Source organism: Pristiophorus japonicus, chromosome 13 (genome assembly GCF_044704955.1).
Source record: "Pristiophorus japonicus isolate sPriJap1 chromosome 13, sPriJap1.hap1, whole genome shotgun sequence".
Lineage (NCBI taxonomy): Eukaryota > Metazoa > Chordata > Chondrichthyes > Pristiophoridae > Pristiophorus > Pristiophorus japonicus.
In genome coordinates, this window is record NC_091989.1 from 108053483 (window position 1) to 108064713 (window position 11231).

The window sequence follows — 11231 nt, forward strand, 5'->3', positions numbered from 1 at the left end:
TGAGTTGAGCATGCCAAGTGTTGAGGATGGCCTACATTCACACCAAAAAAGGATGAGTTCACAAGTGTTTTAATGAGAGACCTGACATTCCAGGTCCTGAACTACATCTTGAAGGGTGGACGATGCCTGTGCGTGAATTCTTTTAACGTGAAGTGACCGTTGCACACCAGCCACCACACGGACTTGACAGGAAGATGTTGGTCCAGTGGCAAGGGTTAACCAAGACGACTGAAGACCAAGCCTTGTTGCACGGACCTAGTGCGCACACATACTCTTACTGTCCTTGGAATCCGTTGCAGTGTGGGCTGGCCCGTGCTGCGCCTTCCCTGGGCCCTGACCCCACTGTTATACGCTGTGCCACTCCTGGGCTTCTGCCTCGCTGCTGGGCTCCGATTCAGACCTCGCTGCTCCTGGGCCATGACCCCGTCGCTCCTCGACTCCAACCTGGGCCACGACCCCGCCCCTTCTCTACTCTAACCGCGCCTCAAATCTCACCGCTCCTCGACTCCAAACTCGCTGCTCCTGGGCCACGACGCCAATCCAGTCGCCCTCCTCAAACGGCTCGTGCTGCTCCCTGCAGAGGCTAGCTCCAGCTCATAGCCCTGACCTGCCGATGGTGTTCTCTCACAGGTTGGGGGATTCCGCAATGTTTCCCGGGCCACTCCAGCTCTTACAGCCCTGATCTGCCGATGATGTTCTCTCGCGGGTCGGGGGATGCTTAGTGTCTCCTCCGAGGTTGTACCTGTTGGTGTTCACCATGCTGAGGGGAGCCCTGTTGATGCAGACTGTGCATGATCTGTTTGAAGGAGTGGCTTCATTTGCAATGTGCCTTTCTGATATGGATAGTAAGGAAACTACTGACGAGCAGTATAAAGGTGGAAGAAGATGGTGTCATGTCCTGTGTGCAATTTCTGGGTAAGTTGGAACCCATTACAGGCTGTATCGTGGTTTAATTGCATTCTGTTCACTCCGGACGCTGCTGGTGGGAAGTAAAGATCCTGGGGGGTCATGGACGAAATAGTCCCATTTTAAAAACCCAAACAAGGTCCTATATTGTTAGGATTGGACTGATAACTTGAAGACATTAAATTCTCAAGGTTATTTTTAGAACTAAACATTGACAGATTTATTTGCTAACCATCTCTGAGCACTTTGTTCTGGAGTGTGACTCCAGCAAACCAAGAGTCTTTATTTTTTAGTATGATTTCTGTGTCCACGATCTGCAAAGTTGGTCAACAAGAGAAGTGAGAGATAGTATAGAACTAAAAGAATGCACAGAACAGTCGAAATTCCGCTGACTGGGAGAAAAATAAAGAACAGCAAAATGCTATAAGAAAGCAGTAAGAGCTGCAAAAAGGAATAGGAGGGATATCCGGGACAACACTAAAGGGTTTTACAAATATTGTTAAGTGTAATATGGCCCCTTAAAGACAGGTGCAAGTGATATTGTTAATGAAAATCAGGAAATGGCAGACTTGCTAAATACTTTGTATCGGTCTTCACGGTAGAGGATGAGGATAAAGTATCAGATACGAGGAAAAGTAAAAATAAATCAAAGGGAGAAACTTACTAGATTTAATATGTTTTAAAAAATGGTAACGGAGAAAACAATGAGACTACAGATAGACAATTCTCCAGGACCTAGTGGTATCCACCACAGGGTATTAAAAGAAGTAGGTGAGGAAATTGCTGCTGATCAAGTAATGATCTTCCAAAGCGCGCTCGGTTCAGGAATTGTCCCCTTAGATTTAAAAAAATGTCACTCCACTGTTTAAGAAAGGTACGAGAGATAAATTAGGAAATAATAGGCCTATTAGTTTAATAGCTGTTGTGTGGAAGTTACTGGAATCTGTTATTAGGGACAGAGTGACTGAGCACTTGGACAAATATGAGCTGATCAGAGCGAGCCATCAAGGATTTGTAATGGGTAAGTCATATCTAACTAACCTAGTTGAATATTTTGAGGAGGTAACTAACATGGTAGATCATCATCATAGGATATTATTAATATGGACCTCCAGAAAGCTTTCAACAAGGTTCCACATAAGAGACTGTTAACAAAAATTAAGAGCGCATAGAATTGTAGGCAAGTTATTGACATGGGTCAGGAATTGGTTAGGAGGTAGGAGACAGAGAGTAGGGATAATGGGTATGTACTCCAATTGACAGATGTGGCTAGTGGTGTCCCTCAGGCATCTATACTGGGTCTCAGCTTTTCACTATATTTAACTTAGATGAAGGAATATAGAGTTGTATATCCAATTGCTGACAACACTAAGTTAGGTGGCACAGTAAACAGTGTAGATGGGAGCAGAAAGTTGCAAAGGGACATTGATAGAGTAAGTGAGTGGGCAAAACTGGCAGATGGAGTTCAATGTGAGGACATATGAGGCCATCAGCTCTGGACCGAAGAAAGATAGATCTGAGTATTTTCCAAATGGCGAGGAGCTAGGAAATGTGGAGAAGCAGAGAGATTTAGGGGTCTAAGTACAGAAATATCTAGTGGACAAATCCTTTAAAAAGGCTAGTGCAATATTGGCTTTTCTCAAGGGGGCTGGAATTCAAAGGGGTAGAAATTGTATCACAGTTACTACATTCAGTTCTTGGCGTCGCACTGAAGGAAGGATATATTGACCATGGAGGGAGTGCAGTGCAGATTCACTGGAATGGTACTGGGTAAAAAGGCTTAAATTATGAGGACAGTTGCATAGGCTAGGCTTGTATTCCCTTGAGTATAAATTAAGGGGTGATCTAATTGAGGTGTGTAAGATGATTAAAGATTTGATAGGGTAGATAAAAACTTTCCTCTGGTGAGGAAATCCAGAACAAGTTTAATCAGGAATGCTCAAGATGGCAGAATTAGAGGGGTGCAGACATCTCTGGGAGTGTAGTGTGGGGTGGTTGTGGGGCTGGAGGAGATTACAGAGAATAGGGTGGGATGAGGCCATGGAGCGATTAGAAAACAAGGATGAGAATTTTGAAATCAAGGCGTTGCTTAACCAGAGGCCAATGTAGGTCAGCGAGCACAGGGGTGATGGGTCCCTTGGAGAGCGCCACACACCATAACACACCGCACTGCTTATTGGATGTTGTAAGGGTTACACATTTCATGATCAAGGCACAGCAAAAGGTCACGGACTACAATAGTCTAAAAGAAAACCTGTGGGACTGTTGGGAGGGAGAAAGAGCGGCAGCCTGGGGCAGGTGGTGACTCATAACTGATTAATGCAGTTTCTGCGGTCAGGAGCGAGACCCGATTAACATCGAGACAAAGGGTTTTGATACAATCAAGCAGAGAAGCCCATGGATTAATTGGTCAGAGGCGAAAAACCAGTTCCCTTTGGAGATTACAATTCTGCGAAAACCCAGGACAACAAAGGATCCCACAAGGCGTGCATTTTTGGATAACGGGGTACAAAAGATAAGGAGTTATCTTCTGCCCTGTCGATCCCGTGCACAGAACAAGGTGCGAATTGTGGCCATCCAAACAGATCCAGACCCATCATCAGAGCCATCGAGACTCATCCAGATGCATTAACTGAAAGCTGCCCAGTAGGAGATTTGTATAATCAGATGGATATATATGTAAGAGCAGAGGAACAGGTCAGAACAACAGGTCGAAGAAACACCTCCCAACAACAGGTCAAAAGAAACAACCACCATGAAGCAAGCAGCTGGAACCCAACATCTTCCCTAGCTCCATGAGCCTACAATCGACGATGGCAGCAACGGGCTGGATGGATGATTGTATGTCTTTGATCAATCTCTAAGAAGTCTTGTTCTGTAATTTTTTGTTGTTTTTTGTGTAATAAACTAACAGTTGGGTTAAGCCAAAACTTTGCGTTATGTGGAGTTCTTCCTGTAATTTACGAATCAAAGAAGAGTGGAAAATGAACACCCTACATAAAATGGCGACCGCGGCAGGACTTCGGAGTTTGGAATAGGATCACGATACAAATCAAGGAACCCTGAGGAGGCTTGGTTCAGTCTCAGGGAGACCAAAGTAATCTCATGGGTGACTAAGGTAGCCAAAGAGCTTGGGCTGACTAGGGTAGCCACCGAGAAAAGTAATTGCAGGTAGTCTGCAAAGGGGTTTCGGGGAGGCCAGAAGTAATCTCACGGATGGCCAGGGCAACCGGAGGAGAAAAACAGTCTTGGATAGGCTGGAGTAATCTCGGATTGACTGGGGTAGTCACAGAGAAAAGCCAGAGTAACAGTAACCGCAGGTCACTGCGAGGTGGTCTCGGGAGACCAAGGTAGTCGGGGATAATTTCTCAGCCAGAGGCACTGGAAATGGACTCACCCCAGCGAAACGTGGTAGAGCCAGCCACTAAGAGTAGTCGTAGGAAGTCCATGGAGGCTAAGGTAGCTGCACATATATGCAACAAATTGGACATTCGGAGCCATGGGCATGAGAAATTCTACATGCTGGGGATCTGCAGGAAAGAGTGACAGAGTAGACAGTAGTAACCCCAAAGGCTCAAAAGAGAAGGCCATTTGGCTCATGTGCCTGCAGAAGCAGTCGCAACTGTTTCGGGAAAAGGTAGCACAGCCGGAGGATGCGAGTAGGGAATTAAAAGATGAGATAAGCATTATGAATAGAGAAAAGCAGGACCAAAGTATTCAAGAAAAAATGGCGTGTAATCACCTAGAATATTTGCAGTGTCAGGTGACCGAGTGCAAAAGCAGCAGCAGGCTTACATCGAGCAGAGTGAAAGGCACATAGAGCCAAAGAAGCAGAAGAACAGCTAAGAAAGATAAAAATAGCATATCAGGTAGTGCAGAAACATGGTTGAGAGGGGGCAGATCACGGACCTTGTAAAGAAAAGTTAATGGCCAACGGGATGGTTTGACTCATGGCACCAGGAGGAGGCGAGGAAGTTTGGGACCCAGAGGGCAAGGAGTCAGATGATGAGTCCCAGTATAGCATTGGTCGGCTCCCGAGGCACCGGGACCCCAAAACTGGAGTCCCTTGAGACAGCAAAAATTCGGCCCACCCCCACCAAATGGTGGTCCGGCACCATTACAGAGTTACTGTGTGATCCCATACACACCGCTTCAGCTGCAGGAGATGCTGATGAGTATGGAAAAATTAAAGTAAGGGGGGATGTCTCTTCATTTTGCCAATATAGAGCAGATAGGGGGTATCAATAACTGCAGCGAGAAGGAGATAGTGAAGTTTACACTGCTCTCCTTGGAAGGGAAGCTATATCAGCCATGAAGTTAGGTGGAGGAACGCCACAGGGTTTAAAGGAGGAAATTTTGGCAGTGTTAGGATACAGCCAAGGTAGTCCGTTCTGGCAGATAGAACAGACTAGGCAGCAAGTAAACGAATCACCCGATATGTTTGCAGATAGATTGTGGCCTATTTATTTAAGGGCCAATGGAGGAAATCTGATATGGGCAGACTTAATAGGGGAACCCAGAAACCATTGGCTGAGAACCATAATGGCTAACATTTGACCAGGGCTCAGAGCAAAGGTCGAAGCATGGTTTGACCCAGACAATCTTCAAAATACTGAGGCAGGGGTATTGAGAAGATTGACTAGCATTTAAGTCCAGACAAGGAGAAGAGGAGAAACAAAAAGGGAAAGTGCACAAAGTAAGAGGAGATGTTAGGGCAAAGAGAGAATGGAGATAAAAGTGAGGTAATGCGGGTCGATCCAGAGGATGGTTTAACAGTGGAAAATTGGGACACTGGAGCAAAGATTGTAGGCTCTCGAGGGGAGGGAAGCCAGGTCACGAGGGTGCTGAGGCAGAGAAGGGTCAAAGGAAGGTAGCTGACGACCCAGTACAGGTTTTAGTGGCCACATTACAGTAGGTTATGAGCAAGGGTGGAGGAAAGCTGGACGCTGCAGTCAGTGAAAAGGCGCCCAGTCAGAGTACCTGTGTCCGCTCATCTACGATAAGTGGGGCAGGCCGTGTGAAGATGTAAAGGCGGAAGCCGTTAGCGGAAGGTATCTGGTAGATACAGGAGCCTCTAGCACGGTTGTCCACTTTCCGAATCTGACCTCTTTCCCTGTGGTCGAGCGGAGTCCCGTTTACATTGGCAGGCTTTACGGGTAACAAACCGGCTGGAGCAGTGTCAAAACCCTTAACCATAGAATTAGGACCTAACTCAACAAAGTGGGAATGCATTTTAATGAAGCGGGAACAGCCCGATTCGGGAGTTCTCGGGGCCGACTACATGTTGGCACACCACACCATAGTGGATATGAAGAACAATTGTCTATGGGGGGGCAGTTGATGCAGATAGGATAGGTGCGATTGTAGTGATTCCCAGGGACAGTAGAGGCAAAGGCAGCACCTGCACAATGAAGCTGAAAGGGAGTTATGACTTAGAAAGATTAGTCGACAATGTTTCAGCCAGGTATCAAGGGCATGTGCGGGAGAATATAGATGCATTTACAACGCACAAGCATGATTGCGGGAGAGTAACTGGGGTAGAGGTGAAGATAGACAAGGACCCGATGACACGGCACCAGAAACACTATAATTTTCCCCGGGAAGCAGAAAAGGATTTGGAAACTGCTATAAATTCCCTGGTTGAGCAAGGTGTGTTAAGAACCATAGCCACACACGTAAACTCACCCCTATGGCCAGTAAAGAAGCCCGATAACTCATGGTAGATTACCAAGTCCTAAATAAAAATATTCCAGCCTGTGCACCCATGGTAGCAGTGGTAGCAGATTTGATGGGGAATATCCCTGCGACCACAACAACTTTTACCGTGCTGGACATTTCAAAGGGGTTTTGGTCCATTCCTCTGAGACGGGAGGACCAGTATAAATTTGCCTTTACCTTTAAGGGTCAGCAGTACACGTGGACATGTCTTTCACAAGGGTTTCACAACAGTCCCTCAATCCTTCACCAGAGTTTGGACGAGACACTAAAAGGTTTGAGTCAGCCGAATCGGTCGGTCCAATATGTGGAGGACTTGTTGTTCTCCGAAAATGCGGAGGACCACGGCCATTATTGAGTGAATTGCTGCATTTGTGAAAAGAAGCAGGTTTTAAAGTGAATCCGAAGAAAGCTCAAGTCGGCCAAGAGTAGGTGCAGTTTCTAGGATTGACCATTAGAGTAGGAGAGAGAGCCATACAATGAGCTAAGAGAAAGGCAGTCCAGGAGCTATCTGTTCCGAAGGACGTGTCAGAATTGTCTCGTATGTGCCGCAAACAACCCAGAGCCCCACTGGAGGAAGGCTCTGTTGGGACACACGAGAAGGGTAGAGGGGCCATGGCAGTCTATGCAGATAGATTTAATTGGGCCACTGCCCACTTCAGGCAGAGGCGATAAATATTGCCTGGTGTGAGTAGATCTTTTCACGAAATGGGTCGAAGCTTTCTCTTGTAGGGCGGCCACCCCAGTAGTCACAGCAAAGATTCGAGTGCAAGAAGTATTTTCTTGATGGGGACTGCCCCTAATAGTGGAATCAGATCAAGGGAGTAATTTCACCGGAGTGATAATGCAGGCCACCATAAAGCTGTTAGGAATACAGGGAAAATGGCATGTGGCATATAACCCCCAATCGTCGGGTCCAGTAGAGAGGACAAACTGGACCTTAAAAGAGAGACATAGAAACATAAAAAATAGGTGCAGGAGTAGGCCATTTGGCCCTTCGAGCCTGCACCACCATTCAATAAGATCATGGCTGATCATTCACCCCAGTACCCCTTTCCTGCTTTCTCTCCATACCCCTTGATCCCTTTAGCCGTAAGGGCCATATCTAACTCCCTCTTGAATATATCCAATGAACTGGTATCAACAACTCTCTGCGGTAGAGAATTCCGCAGGTTAACAACTCTCTGAGTGAAGAAGTTTCTCCTTATCTCAGTCCTAAATGGCTTACCCCTTATCCTTAGACTGTGTCCCCTGGTTCTGGACTTCCCCAACATCGGGAACATTCTTCCTGCATCTAACCTCTCCAGTCCCGTCAGAATTTTATATGTTTCTATGAGATCCCCTCTCATCTTTCTAAACTCCAGTGAATACAGGTCCAGTCGATCCAGTGTCTCCTCATATGTCAGTCCTGCCATCCCGGGAATCAGTCTGGTGAACCTTCGCTGCACCCCCTTAATAGCAAGAATGTCCTTCCTCAGATTAGGAGACCAAAACTGGACACAATATTCCAGGTGAGGCCTCACCAAGGCCCTGTACAACTGCAGTAAGACCTTCCTGCTCCTATACTCAAATCCCCTACCTATGAAGGCCAACATACCATTTGCCGCCTTCACCGCCTGCTGTACCTGCATGCCAACTTTTAATGACTGATGTACCATGACATCCAGGTCTCGTTGCACCTTCCCTTTTCGTAATCTGCCACCATTCAGTTAATCTGCCTTTGGGTTTTTGCCACCAAAGTGGATAACCTCACATTTATCCACATTATACTGCATCTGCCATGCATTTGCCCACTCACCTAACCTGTCCAAGTCACCCTGTAGCCTCTTAGCATCCTCCTCACAGCTCACACCGCCACTCAGCTTAGTGTCATCTGCAAACTTGGAGATATTACACTCAATTCCTTCATCTAAATCATTGATGTATATTGTAAATAGCTGGGGTCCCAGCACTGAGCCTTGCAGCACCCCACTAGTCACTGTCTGCCATTCTGAAAAGGACTCATTTATCTCAACGCTCTGCTTCCTGTCTGACAACCAGTTCTCTATCCACATCAGTACATTACCCCCAATACCATGTGCTTTAATTTTGCACATCAATCTCTTGTCAAAAGCCTTTTGAAAGTCCAAATACACCACATCCACTGGTTCTCCCTTGTCCACTCTACTAGTTACATCCTCAAAAAATTCCAGAAGATTTGTCAAGCATGATTTCCCTTTCATAAATCCATGCTGACTTGGACCAATCCTGTAACTGTTTTCCAAATGCGCTGCTATTTCATCTTTAATAATTGATTCCAACATTTTCCCCACTACTGATGTCCGGCTAACCGGTCTATAATTACCCATTTTCTCTCTCCCTCCTTTGTTATAAAGTGGTGTTACATTAGCTACCCTCCAGTCCATAGGATCTGATCCAGAGTCGATAGATTGTTGGAAAATGATCACCAATGCATCCACTATTTCTAGGGCCACTTCCTTAAGTACTCTGGGATGCAGACTATCAGACCCTGAGGATTTAGCGGCCTTCAATCTCATCAATTTCCCTAACACAATTTCCCGCCTAATAAGGATTTCCTTCAGTTCCTCCTTCTCACTAGACCCTCGGTCCCCTAGTATTTCCGGAGGGTTTTTTGTGTCTTCCTTCGTGAAGACAGAACCAAAGTATTTGTTCAACTGGTCTGCCATTGCTTTGTTCCCCATTATAAATTCAGCTGATTCTGACTGCAAGGGACCTATGTTTGTCTTCACTAATCTTTTTCTCTTCACATATCCATAGAAGCTTTTGCAGTCAGTTTTAATGTTCCCAGCAAGCTTCCTCTCTATTTCCCCCCTCCTAATTAATCCCTTTGTCCTCCTCTGCTGAATTCTAAATTTCTCCCAGTCCTCAGGTTTGCTGCTTTTTCTGGCCAATTTATATGCCTCTTCCTTGGATTTAACACCATCCTTAATTTCCCTTGTTAGCCCCATTTTATTTTTACTCCAGACAGGGATGTATAATTGTTGAAGTTCATCCATGTGATGTTTAAATGTTTGCCATTGCCTATCCACCGGCAACCCTTTCTTTAAGTATCATTCTAGCCAAATCACGTCTCATACCATCGAAGTTATGTTTCCTGAAGTTCAGGATCCAAGTCTCTAAATTAACCGTGTCACTCTCCATCTTAATAAAGAATTCTACCATATTATGGTCGCTCTTCCCCAAGGGACCTCGCACAACAAGACTGCTAATTAGTCCTTTCTCATTACACATCACCCAGTCTAGGATGGCCAGCCCTCAAGTTGGTTCCTCGACATATTGGTCGAGAAAACCATCCTTAATACACTCCAGGAAATTCTCCTCCACCGTATTGCTATCAGTTTGGTTAGCCCAATCTATATGTAGATTAAAGCCGCCCATGATAACTGCTGTACCTTTATTGCAGGCATCCCTAATTTCTTGTTTGATGCTGTTCCCAACCTCACTACTACTGTTGGCTGATCTGTACACAACTCCCACTAGTGTTTTCTGCCCTTTGGTATTCCACATTCCACATACAGATTCCACATCATCCAAGCTAATGTCTTTCCTTACTATTGTGTTAATTTCCTCTTTAACCAGCAACGCTACGCCACCTCCTTTTCCTTTCTGTCTATCCTTCCTGAATGTTGAATATCCCTGGATGTTGAGTTCCCAGCCTTGGTCACCCTGGAGCCATGTCTCCGTGATGCCAATTGTATCATATTCATTAATTGCTGCCTGCGCAGTTAATTCGTCCATGTTATTACGAATACTCCTTGCATTGAGGCACAGAGCCTTCAGGCTTGTCTTTTTTAACACACTTTGCCCCTTTAGAATTTTGCTGTAATGTAGCTCTTTTTGATTTTTGCCTTGGATTTCTCTGCCCTCCACTTTTGCTTTTCTTCTTTCTATCTGTTGCTTCTGCCCCCATTCTACTTCCCTCTGTCTCCCTGCAGAGGTTCCCATCGCCCTGCCATATTAGTTTAACTCCTCCTCAATAGCACGAGCAAACACTCCCCCTTGGACATTGGTTCCGGTCCTGCCCAGGTGCAGACCGTCCGGTTTGTACTGCTCCCACCTTCCCCCGAACCGGTTCCAATATCCCAGGAATTTGAATCCCTCTCTTCTGCACCACTCCTCAAGCCACGTATTCATCTTAGCTATTCTGCAATTCCTACTCTGACTAGCACATGGCACTGGTAGCAATCCTGAGATTACTACCTTTTGAGGTCCTACTTTTTAATTTAACCCCTAACTCCCGAAATTCAACTTGCAGGACCTCATCCCATTTTTAACCAATATCGTTGGTACCTATATGCACTACGACAATTGGCTGTTCACCCTCCCCCTCCAAAATGTCCTGCAGCCGCTCCGAGACATCCTTGACCCTTGCACCAGGGAGGCAACATACCACCTGGAGTCTCGATTGCGGCCGCAGAAATGTCTATCTATTCCCCTTACAATAGAATCCCTTATCAATATAGTTCTCCCACTCTTTTTCCTGCCCTCCTGTGCAGCAGAGCCACCCATGGTGCCATGAACTTGGCTGCTGCTGCCCTCCCCTGATGAGTCATCCCCCCCAACAGTACCCAAAACCGTGTATCTGTTTT